The sequence below is a fragment of the Lygodium microphyllum genome, chromosome 19, assembly GCF_053477565.2.
Source record: "Lygodium microphyllum isolate KBCC chromosome 19, Lygodium_microphyllum_v1.1.10, whole genome shotgun sequence".
Classification (NCBI taxonomy): domain Eukaryota; kingdom Viridiplantae; phylum Streptophyta; class Polypodiopsida; order Schizaeales; family Lygodiaceae; genus Lygodium; species Lygodium microphyllum.
The window spans coordinates 139,988,654-139,999,943 of record NC_141153.1 but is presented as its reverse complement, the minus strand read 5'-3'; the positions used below and the strand labels follow the sequence as shown (position 1 = coordinate 139,999,943).

At 41.6% G+C, this 11,290-nt stretch overlaps 1 pseudogene; it reads left to right on the top strand.

The window, feature by feature from the left end:
* Positions 1-6,685: 6,685 nt before the first annotated feature.
* Positions 6,686-7,003, top strand: LOC148020439 (transcription initiation factor TFIID subunit 10 pseudogene; annotated as a pseudogene).
* Positions 7,004-11,290: the final 4,287 nt, after the last annotated feature.

Genomic DNA, 11,290 nt, shown 5'->3' with positions numbered 1-11,290 from the left:
CTTTTCAACCCCTATTCCATAAGCTGAAGCATCTCCTCTAGTTACATAAGATGCCCGCATGGTCATGTCCTCAAGAATCTTCTTCATACCACCCTTGTTAAAGTTTGGAGTAGTTAGCATACCTATCTCAGTCAAGTAGATATTTCCATTCTGTTCTACAAATACCAAGTTCTTTCTCTTGGTATTGCTAAACGACTCACAATCCTTGCATTGATACTAGGACTATCACACTAGATGCATCTTTTGACATATTACCTTCTAGATGGAGACTGAGAAGAGCTAGCTCACTCTGAATCTTCCTTTAGAGACATTTTTTATTTTCAAATCCCTCATTTCTTTAATCAATTCTTCATAAAGATCTTCTTACTGAAGTAGGAGCACGTATGATGGGTTGTGATCTTGGTAGAGGAGTCAGTCATCACGAAGGAGGTTCCATAGGCTGTGGAGTCATCAACTACTCATGCCTATGTTGCCTCTTCACAAGCTTCAAAATAGCTTCTTAAACATCAGCCCAATCAGCCTTTAATCCATTTTTCATTGAATTATCTTCTAAGAAATTCTCGAGCTCTAATTGGAGTGATGGATCGACAGCTTGTAAGAAGAGTAGAACCTTCTCAAAAAGCAGAAGCAATTGCTCAATTGCACTAAGCTAGTCGTATCTTTGTTACACAATCCGAATCTTCTAGGAAAATTTCATATTTTAAGGCCTTCTTGAAGTTTGCCCATGTCCTGCCATGGGTCCCATATAAGGTTTGGATTCAATTCTGCAGTTCATAAGTAACTACTTTGCTAAAGTAGTGTGACATCTCATTGACTGTCACATTTGCAAAATCCAACTCTTGATAAACTTGAAGGAATTTTGCAATATCTCTTCAATCAAACTTGTTCATCTCAGTAATAATTGCTTGAAGCACCATTGATATAGCTTCTTCATGCTTTATGATTTCATACGTTCGCATAAAATCACAAATTTTGAAGGGAGGTGAGCCCTGAAGTGGAAGCATGACCGGGAGCAAGAGCTATGGTGTAAGGAGTAGGAGCAAGAGAGAGAGAGAGAGACTCCAAATGTGGAAACTCCAATAGTCACAATGTGTGACCGATCTTCCCTTTATTCAAATGTCACTAAAAGAATAAAGAATGAAGTGACAGTGATGGGCACCTACCATCCGTAGTGTGCAGGTGGGGGTACTCTCAGTGTAGTAATACATGGGTGGCTAGGCAAAGGTGCCTTTACCCCCAAAAACCTTCCACTTAAAGGTGAATATGCATCAGTGAGTGAGAAGGGAAAAAGGAAAAAAAAAGTACAAGTGTACATAGGTACAATAGGATGAGGAAAGACGTCATCTCATCCTACAACCATCATCTTCCTAAGGAAGGCAAAACACTCCATTGAGAGACTTTTTGTGAGCAAGTTTGCAGGATTCTAGTCAGTCGTCTCGAGATCTTGGCAAGATCAATAGTCTTGTCCTCAACGACCTCATGAATGAAGCGATCCCTCACCTCAATGTGTTTTTTCTTCGCATGGAAGACCGGATTCTTGGCTTACTGGATACCACTCAGAGAATCTAAATGTAGTGTAGGGATAGCATCTGTCATACCAAGGTCAACAACCAAACAGCCTAACCAGATGGCCTCCTTGCCAGTCTTAGTGGTTGCAACATACCCAGCCTCTGTAGTGGAGAGGGCCGTGCATTTCTACACCTTGGACATCCATGAAATAGCACCTCCAACAAAAGTGAACACATAGCCATAAGTGGACTTCCTACTATCTGCATGTCCTGCATAGTCAGAGTCAGTATACCCTATGGCTCCCGTATCCTAGCTACCATAACAAATGCACATATTAGCAATGCCCCTCAGGTACCTCATGATATCTTTCACGGAATCCCAATGCCTGCCTCTTCCCAAATGTAGCCATATAACGTGCCACAACACCAAGTGCAAAAAGCAATATTTGGACAAGTGGCTATCTTGGCATGCATAAGACTGTCCACTACAAATGCATAGATAATCTTGGCCATCTCGAGATTTTTCTCATCTATTTTCCGACAATCAACCAGTGTGATACCTTCACATGAGAAGGCAATGAATAGCCAATAGGCTTCACATCCTGCAAATGGAACCACTCAAGGACTTTATGGATATATTCCTTATGTGATAGATAGAGTAGTCCATGAGACCTATCACATGTAATGCGCATACCAAGTATATGAGAGGCATGTCCCAGATCTTTCATCTCAAAGCTATTTTTGAGCTGAGCCTTAAGAGCATTTAGATCATCATGAGCTTTCCCTACCAAAAGCATGTCCACATAGAGTACCAAAATCAATAATGAACCATCACAAGCTTTCTTTGTGTACAAGCACAGATCCATAACACTATGAATGTAGCCTTGCAACTTCATAAAAGCATTGAACTTGTGATACCATTCCCTAGGTACCTGCTTTAGACCATAAAGACTCTTCCTCAATCTGCACACTAGGTGTTCCTTACCAGGCTCTGCAAAACCCTTAGGCTGTTCCATGTATATCTCATCATGCATGTCCCCATGTAAGAAGGCAGTCTTGACATCCAATTGATAAAGATCCAAGTCAAGCTGGGCAACCAAAGCTAGGAATAAGTGCACGGTAGTCATCTTGACAGTAGGAGAAAAGACTTCATCAAAGTCAACACCATGTTCCTGCTTAAAACCCTTAGCAACCAATCTGGCCTTGTATACCGGCTTGGGGTGGCCGGCTTGGCTAGGGGTACTTTTCAACTCGTACACCCACTTGCAAGGCAAAGCCTTCTTTCCACTAGGCAAGGAAACCATGTCATCCCACGTATGATTCTTATGCAATGAGTTAATCTTACACTGCATAGCCCTCTCCTAGGAGTGACAATCACCCCTGCACATAGCCTCATCATAGGTAAGAGGCTCTCTTGCATCTGTAACCAAGACATAATCCATGGAGGACGTATAATGGCGGTTAGGAGGTCGTCTATCTCTAGTAGAATGCCTCAAGGCAAGCTATGTTGCCTATCCAACATCCTATCTAACATTCTAGCCATGGGCATCGGTTGCTAGTGCAGGCTATCTAGCTAGCTGTGTGGGAGTAGGGGGATCCTCCTGAAAGATAATCCTGCATATCTCAACCACTTTCTCAGGCTACCAATGCATCTTGTCTTCATGGAAGAGTACATCATGGCTACGGATGACTTTCTACACCTACGGATCCCAAAGATGGTAACCCATCTCACTTGCATCTCCATAGCCAAGGAAAATACATTTCACACTTTTTGGATCCAGCTTATTGCGTTGGTCCTTGGGCACATCGCAGAAGGCCTCACATCCAAAGACATGCAAATGAGTATATGAGGGAGGCTTTCTTGTCCATACCTCTTCTTTTGCAACCTGGAAGTCAATACCACTGCAAGGTGACCTATTAATGAGATGCATGGCAGTAGAGACTACCTCAGCCCAAAAGTGTTGTGGTAAGCCTACCTAGCTAAGCTTATTGCGGACCCTCTCCTAGATAGTCCTATTCATGCACTCAGCCATACAATTTTGGGGAGGGGTATAAAGGGCAGTCAACTGATGCTTAAATACCTTGCTCATCACAAAACTACTCAAAGGCGCATGAGACATACTCACCCATATTATCTGTCCTTAGGCATTTTAGCCTATGCCCAGACTTATTCTTTGTGAGCTCAAGCCCATAAATCATAAAGCATTGAAGCTTCCAAAGTTGAGTAGTCGGCAACCAAATAGAGTGTCTAAGATCTCCAAAATGCTCAAATGCAATCACAGATGAAGCCCCAAATGTCGGTCAGACATGGACATTCCAAGTAGCATCCATTTCTGACATAAGCATCAAAGCATGAAGCTTAGATGCCAACTATAGGCCAATGCTAGTTAGTTTAGACCAAAACAGAGCTTAATCACTTCCCAAAATCATTCTGAAACCAAAAAGAAACATTTTTCAACCTCCATATACATCCATATGGTCCAATGAATCACCCGGGAAGCACCTGTAAGCAATATGTAGAGCATACACTGACCAAATAGACTTCAGCCCTGGTTATTACAGCAGTAAATTCACTGCCAAAATTGAGTAAATCAGTCCTCATATCAAACTCAAAGCCACCTCAAATCATGGGCATATGATATACCAGTGTACTCGCATCAATACACATCAATAGTGTATATAGAACACTCGAATCATAGCCAGGAGAAATATACATATAAAATCCATGTTAAAAGAGGATTAGCCCTACTGTATACAATAGTGAATACACTATCAAACTGAGCTATTTCAATACCAAAATCAGCTCCAAATACAACCCATAACACGGGTATAGCATTTCCATTCATGTAGACATCACCCCAACATAACCGGGCATCATTAGATCAAACAAAGCTAACCATAGAAGCATTAAACATGGTGCTGCCCTGTATTTATACCCAGCAAACCTCTACCAAAACAGAGTAAATGAAGTGTTTAAATCAATCCAATATCGACTCCAAGCAATGACATAGCATCCTTGAATATATAAGCATCAACCAGGCATAACCGAGCATCATCAAACCAATGGCAATGAGTGTAGATATCAAATATAGGTGCTGCCCTATTTTATGATAGACTATGGACAATTGTAATTGTCCGAAATTGAAGCTTAATGCTCAAATTGAATGTTGAGTGGAAGGATCAACGCCAAACATCAAAACCAAGTGTATAAGTGCTTTCATAGTTGCCCAATGAAGAAGATATGCTGTATGAGATGAAAAATGTGAGTTTCTGCTAGAAAAGGGCTTGTTACATGCAATGTGTCGGGACCTAAAATGGGCCCCTGACACTTGCTGTAGGCACTAGCCGCCGGGCCTCTATAACACTACCAAGACAACCTCACACGGTCTCGTGACTAGGAGCATCCAAGGGCACACTACCCTAATCACTACTAGAGATATTGCGTTTGTAGTAGAACATAGTCCAACAATTGCCATTCCTTACTCCTAAGAGGGAGATCCCATACATCTTGGTATAATATACCATGTAACATAAACATAGCCAGCTAAATGCCATGGCCCCACTGTAGCTCTCCTACACCGAGAGGATTGGCCCCTCAATGCGCTACTCTAACATAAAGAACGTATGAACAATCTCCACTCTCATATACTTTGAACGATCCAGAAGATTTTATAGTTCCTTACCAAGCATGCCCCAAGAAACCATTCATCTACTCTACAGCTCAGATTTCCTTTCACAGTCCACGTTGTCGTATTGCTGCGCATTCGAGGTGTGTAAACCACCCAAAAGTTGTGCATGGGATTTGGTACTTTGTACATATTTAGTTATTGTGATTACATTTATTTTCTGCGTATGAGTATAGTAGCGAGTATGAAGGATTGCTTTCAGTCTATGTTGAACAGGATCAAGGAGACAAGACATTACAATTATTCAAACAAATGCATGAGGAGGATATCTCTCTGGATAGTATCACAATTGTCTGCACCTTAAAAGCTTGTGGCATGGCTGGAGCTATAAACAAGGGCCAAGAAATACATGCTGAGATTGATAAGATAGGGCTATTGAAGACAAATGTGGATGTGGGCATTGCATTAATTGATATGTATGCTAAATGTGGCTGGCTGGCAGAGGCACAAGCAGTGTTTGATATGTTTCCTTATTGAGATCTAGACACATGGAATGTCTTAATCACAGGATATGCACAACTTTTGAAAGGCCACGTTATAATTCTGTAGTGATCTTTTGCTTCATTATGTCGAATGCATGAATCATGCGATGACATAGATTTTCCGAGTCAAGTATCGTATCTTTGCAGCGAGAATAACGATGATGACCTTTCCCATGTAGCTTGGAATGTGGTTTAACTTGAAAAAGGGAATCACAAACAGGGCGGATCTCTGTAACTGGGAAATAGAGCTACGAAGGCTAAAGAGGGGATTTTGAAAGGCTAAAGAAGGAGGGAAAAGGAGAGCCGTGCTTTGAGGGGAAAAAGGAGAAGCTTTTGGAGTTATTTTGGAGAAGGAGGCTTTGGGGAGGACATGGGGATCGCGAGGAAACAAAAAAAGTGGAAAAAAAACGGGGAAAGAAGAAAAGATACATGATGCTCTGAGAAGGGGAGTCAGTCGACTGGGGAGGAGGCTTCATCAATGAAAACCATTTGGGGAAGCCTACTACAACAAAACATCTGGACGACGTGGCAACTCAGAGGAACAGCGTGGATGAGCCCGACATGAAGACGATGAGCCGCTGGTGTAGAAAATCTTAGTGCTGCCCGACTTGGCAGTTTAGAAGCTCAAGGCGCTGATTGACAGGGACCACTCATCATGTGTGGCCATGTGTGTGCATTCCTGGATCGGCATCACGATAATGATGCTAGAGAAAAGACGCTTCTGCGATGGCTGCCAGGCTCGACTTCTTAAGCGAGGTCCTCGGTCTGCCCCTCGTGCCCCTGCACCTTGCTAAAGCACATCCCAAGCATCAGTTCGTGTTCAATGATGATCTCTGATCTGATGAAGACGATGAAGGCGTGGACTCTGAAGACCGCGATGAAACCGAAGAAAGAGCTGACGAAGGACAACGATGGAAGAATTCTGAAAAAGCTCTGAGCGCGGACTGAGTGGGAAGTCGTATGCAAAAAGAGAAAGGAGTGAGAGAGCCGAATAAAAGCTGAATGCAAAATGGAAGAGGTGGCTGCTGCGGCTGACGAAGACGCTCTGCTTGTGGATCTCCTTTCCTCGTTGGCTGACTATCTTCCTGTCATTCCGGACGAGCTGGCAGAGTATTACCTCAACAGAAGTGGCTTCCAGTGTCCTGATTCGAAAGTGACAAGGTTGATTTCTGTAGCAACGCAGAAATTTATCAGCGGAATTGTGAATGATGCATTTCAGTTATGCAAACTAAAGCAAGCTGGATCTGCCAAAGAAAAACGAGATAAACAATCAAAGGAGAAGCGCTTTGTTTTGACAACTGAAGACTTGGCGTTAGCTCTTCAATAGTATGGTGTCAATATTAAGCAGCAGGATTATTACGCAGAAAATACTGTGGAAGGGTAAACAGACTGTAAGCAATCTGAATCTTTGAATATAGACCTGCTGAAACTATTGTTGTACCCAGAAGACTTTACTTTCAGTTCAAAAGCACCTTCTTTATTCTAAGCATTGGGATGTATATCTGAAGATCATACAGCTACAGCTTGATAAGTTTAAAGGTCTGTAGGCAAACTCCTCAGAGACATGAGCTAAAGCTGTAAAAACTCTTCCAGCAGGGTCTTGATTGTCACAGTCAACACTTGTAGCTAAACTGTCAATGCCTAATTTTATTGGGAAGCTATTCCATCATGCTTTTAAGGATCCAGATTTCAAATCAACTCTAATACATTCTTTGACGGTTGGAAAAGGACAACATATTCTTGATTCCTTACCATCACCCATAAGTTCCGATCTTTTCGAGGGAAAGTTGTAGAGGCTAGAACAATGATGAAAGATGAAGAGTTAATGGATTTGCTATTTTCTTTCCTGGATTCGAAGAGGTCGCTCGAGTTTCTTCTTCTTGAACCTTGTATTTGCTATTGGCAGAAATAAAAACAGAGTCTTGACATTATTTTCTCATCTTGATTTTTATTTTTAGATAGACTCAGAACTTGCTCTTCTCTTTACTACTTTGGTAGGCTTCTCTAATTGCCTTACACTAATAGAGACTTCTAGGACAACAGTCTAGCAAGGAGGCAGGATAGGGTCACAAGGACTACCCTCTATCATAAGTCTTTAATGTTCGAACAGGAGGTAGAAAACTATTCAAATCTCCCCACATGTGCCTAACAAACCCTAGGACTTCATGCCTTGATTTCTGGCCCCCAACAACGGAAAATAAATTAAGCCCGGCATACACATATAACATTATCTGCTTAAGGGAAAAAGACTCGGAAAGGGGACGAAACCACCTGGAATGACCAGAATAAGCTCCTTCGTAGTAGTAAAGGCTCCCTCCAATGCCTCTGTCAACCTGCGTGGTGCAATCACTAAAACAGAAAACTATTAAACGCACATGCACCAAATAGACATATGGCCCTCTTGGCCACAATGAAATATCACAGTTCACACCTAACAAAACTGGCCCTCATGGCCTAAAGAAATAAAGTATTTAAACTTGTGATAATAGTGGCCTTTGTGGCCTAATGGAATAAAACAAAATAGCTCGTATATATCCCTCCTTGTAAAATCTTGCTAATATACAACAAGATGCTCCATCCAAAGGAGGAAATAGGGCTCCTTCCCTAAACTAAATGCATCAGATTGTGACCCATGCCCCTTGTATAAATAACAAGAGGTGTATGCATAACATGTCATCTGGCTAATCAATGGGTTCAAGATAACAAAGGAAAATGGGTCTCAGCCACTCTTTGCATCACCCATACTAACCATCATCTGCCATATAGGGCATTATCTGATAACATCATTAATAGAGATATCCAAACTAGGAACACAGTTGAAGAAAAGGTCTTCTTCATAAGCAAAGTTTGCTAAAGAGTTCGCAAATTGATTCCAAGAACGTGGAACCAGCTGAAAAGACACTCTCTCAAACCCATCGGGCATGGTCATAGCATTGCGATAATATATAGAAAGGATGGGATTTTGTATTGTGTAAGTCCCATTTATTTGGTTCAATACCAATTGGGAATCCCCCTTTACTAGCAACTTTCGGATACCGCCCTTCTGAGGAATATTTAGGCCCATGATTAAAGCTTTGTATTCCGTCATGTTATTGGTAAATCCGTCCCCAAGATAAATAGCTAATTTCATCATGACTCTACATTGGGGATCTCTAATACCTACCCCTATACTCCCTTTCTTGTTGGGACCCTTGGACTCTCCATCAAAGTACAGTGTGTACATCCACAATGGGTTCACATAGCCAACCATTGTCACCTCTACTCGTAATTATGATAATCAAAGTTTAGCATATCTAGAGGGTGTGCTAAAGGCTCCAACCCTCCTTCTTCGTTGAATATAATAGGGATGCATGTCAGAATTCGTAAGCAATGATGACAGAAGACTTTGATTTCCCAAATAAATAATACGTTCTCTTGCTCAATCACTCTATATGCTTTACTCCACCAAATAAGCTTTTCCTGATGATATCATTGCTCCAAGTATGGGTGTTCCAAGTAAGGAATAAGCTGCCCCATCAACCAATATTTTGTCTTACGAGTTTCTGATCAGCCCTACATTGACTTGCAAGGAATTTATTTCATTAGTGCAATTAGAGATAATAAGGTTTAATCTTATTAAGATTAACCTTATTTTTAAACTCCACTCTCTCAAGATCAACCAGTAATGTTATGGACTTATTTTTCCCTATTCTTATGATCTTGTAGGGACTATCCCATTTGGGCTCAAGTTTTCTTGGAAACAACTCTCTACATGCATCATAATATAGAACTAACTGTCCCTTCTTAAAGGTATATTTATTCTCTTTTAAATCATGCAGCTACATCATTAGATGCTTAGCCACTTCCTGGTGCAATAGACTTTGCAATTTGAGTTCATCCAAGTGGGTCAATGTCGTAAAGCAATCGAAGAGGGCATCCTTGTCACCCAAAGAATGATTAATTGTGAATCTTATAGTCGGCAACTCAATCTCTAAGGGCAAAATGCACTTCTCCCCATAGACTAGCTTGAACGGGGTGTGGCCAGTTAGCTTAAGTCCCAAAAATTTTATCAAGTTCCTCCCAAGTCATTTTAGCATCTTTGATGCCAGAGATATGATGCAACACATCATCACTTAGTCCTTCCCTAGGCAATGATGCCTGGAGCATTGTTATTCATCCTCTTCCATTCTTTGGTTTTTAGAGGAGCTACTACAAGGATCCCACTTTTTGAATCTTTTTTCTCACCATTTGCATTACCTGCATCATATTCAAAGAGATCCTAGAGGTCTTTCCTCATGAGGTGGTACATGGTCTTTTCCTTCCAGGCATGAAATCCTTCACCATTAAATTTTGCTATTTGTTCAAGTTCAAAAATTTTGGGAGAAGGAGGTCTTACCACGAGTTTACGAGATACTCGAGCAGTGTCTATCCTTTTACAATGGCCAATAAGAGAGCTGAAACTGATTGTGTCAAAGGACACAAGAGCATCAATGTCAATCAATACTATTTGAGTATCAAGAGGTACTATGCTTGAAGCTTGATGTTGATGTTGAATCTTCTTGTTGAGCTTGAATATTCCCCTCCTTGAACTGATTTGAAGTGGTAATCCTCAGTGGTATAGTAGATCATAGTGGTAGGGACTTCAATGTACCAACAAGCAGATGAGAGAAATGAAGAGTTTTAAGAGCTTGAGTGAAACTAACTATGGCTTCTTGCATTAGAGTTTTACAGGCAATTGATCTTTTCCTTACAATAGCACACGAGTAGAAGTGATTATTCAGGGAAATATTTTATGGGAAAAGAGCTTGGATATGGAGCTTTAAAAGCCCTATGATCTCACAGGACGAATGGCGGACTGTATGCGCAACAACAACTGTACAACCATGAACTAGCGCAATCTAACCAATGACCACAAATTCTTGCAATGTTGGGCAAGAGGGAGGCCAATGTTCCATTGTGATGTAATAGGGAGAAGATCCAAGGATAGAGAAAGAAGTATTCAAAAGAAATCTTAGTTATATATGCCCTACTTTAAGAGATTCGACTCCTCCAATGCAGGCAAGTAGGTGCTGACTATGGTAGAAAAGAGAGAGTGTGTGAAAATGAAGTCAGAGATGAGATCATGAGCTAAAACTGAGCTAGATTGAGGTTGAGGAGAGCTAAAGAGGTAGAGAACTGAGTTGGAGTCATGCTCAACCTAGCTCTGTGTAATGTGCCTGCCTAACGGCTATCCAAGCACGTTTTAGCACTCTATCAAGAAATGAATCTAAGCGTCACTGCACGGCACTCCTATGGAATGTTCCGAGGTTTGTCGCATAGGGTTTCCTGAGTCCGCCTCGCAACGGAACATTCGCAGCCAAACCCACTAGGATCGACTTGAAATATGGGTTCCTAGCGGTCAAAGTCTCTTATCAATATTCTAGCATCGGGACCTGGACATCCTACTTTACGCAGAGATACCCAAGCCGAAGTAGATCCATGCTGTACTTGGTTCAAAGAGAATGGGAAACGAGAGGGATGCGCTGCTCAACCTCTCTTCCCGTAGGGCATAGTCCCATTCTAGTCCCCTAAAACGGTATGAATCGGATCCTAACTTAACAATGCCTAAAGGTCAAATGTCGGTAAAAACCTTGTG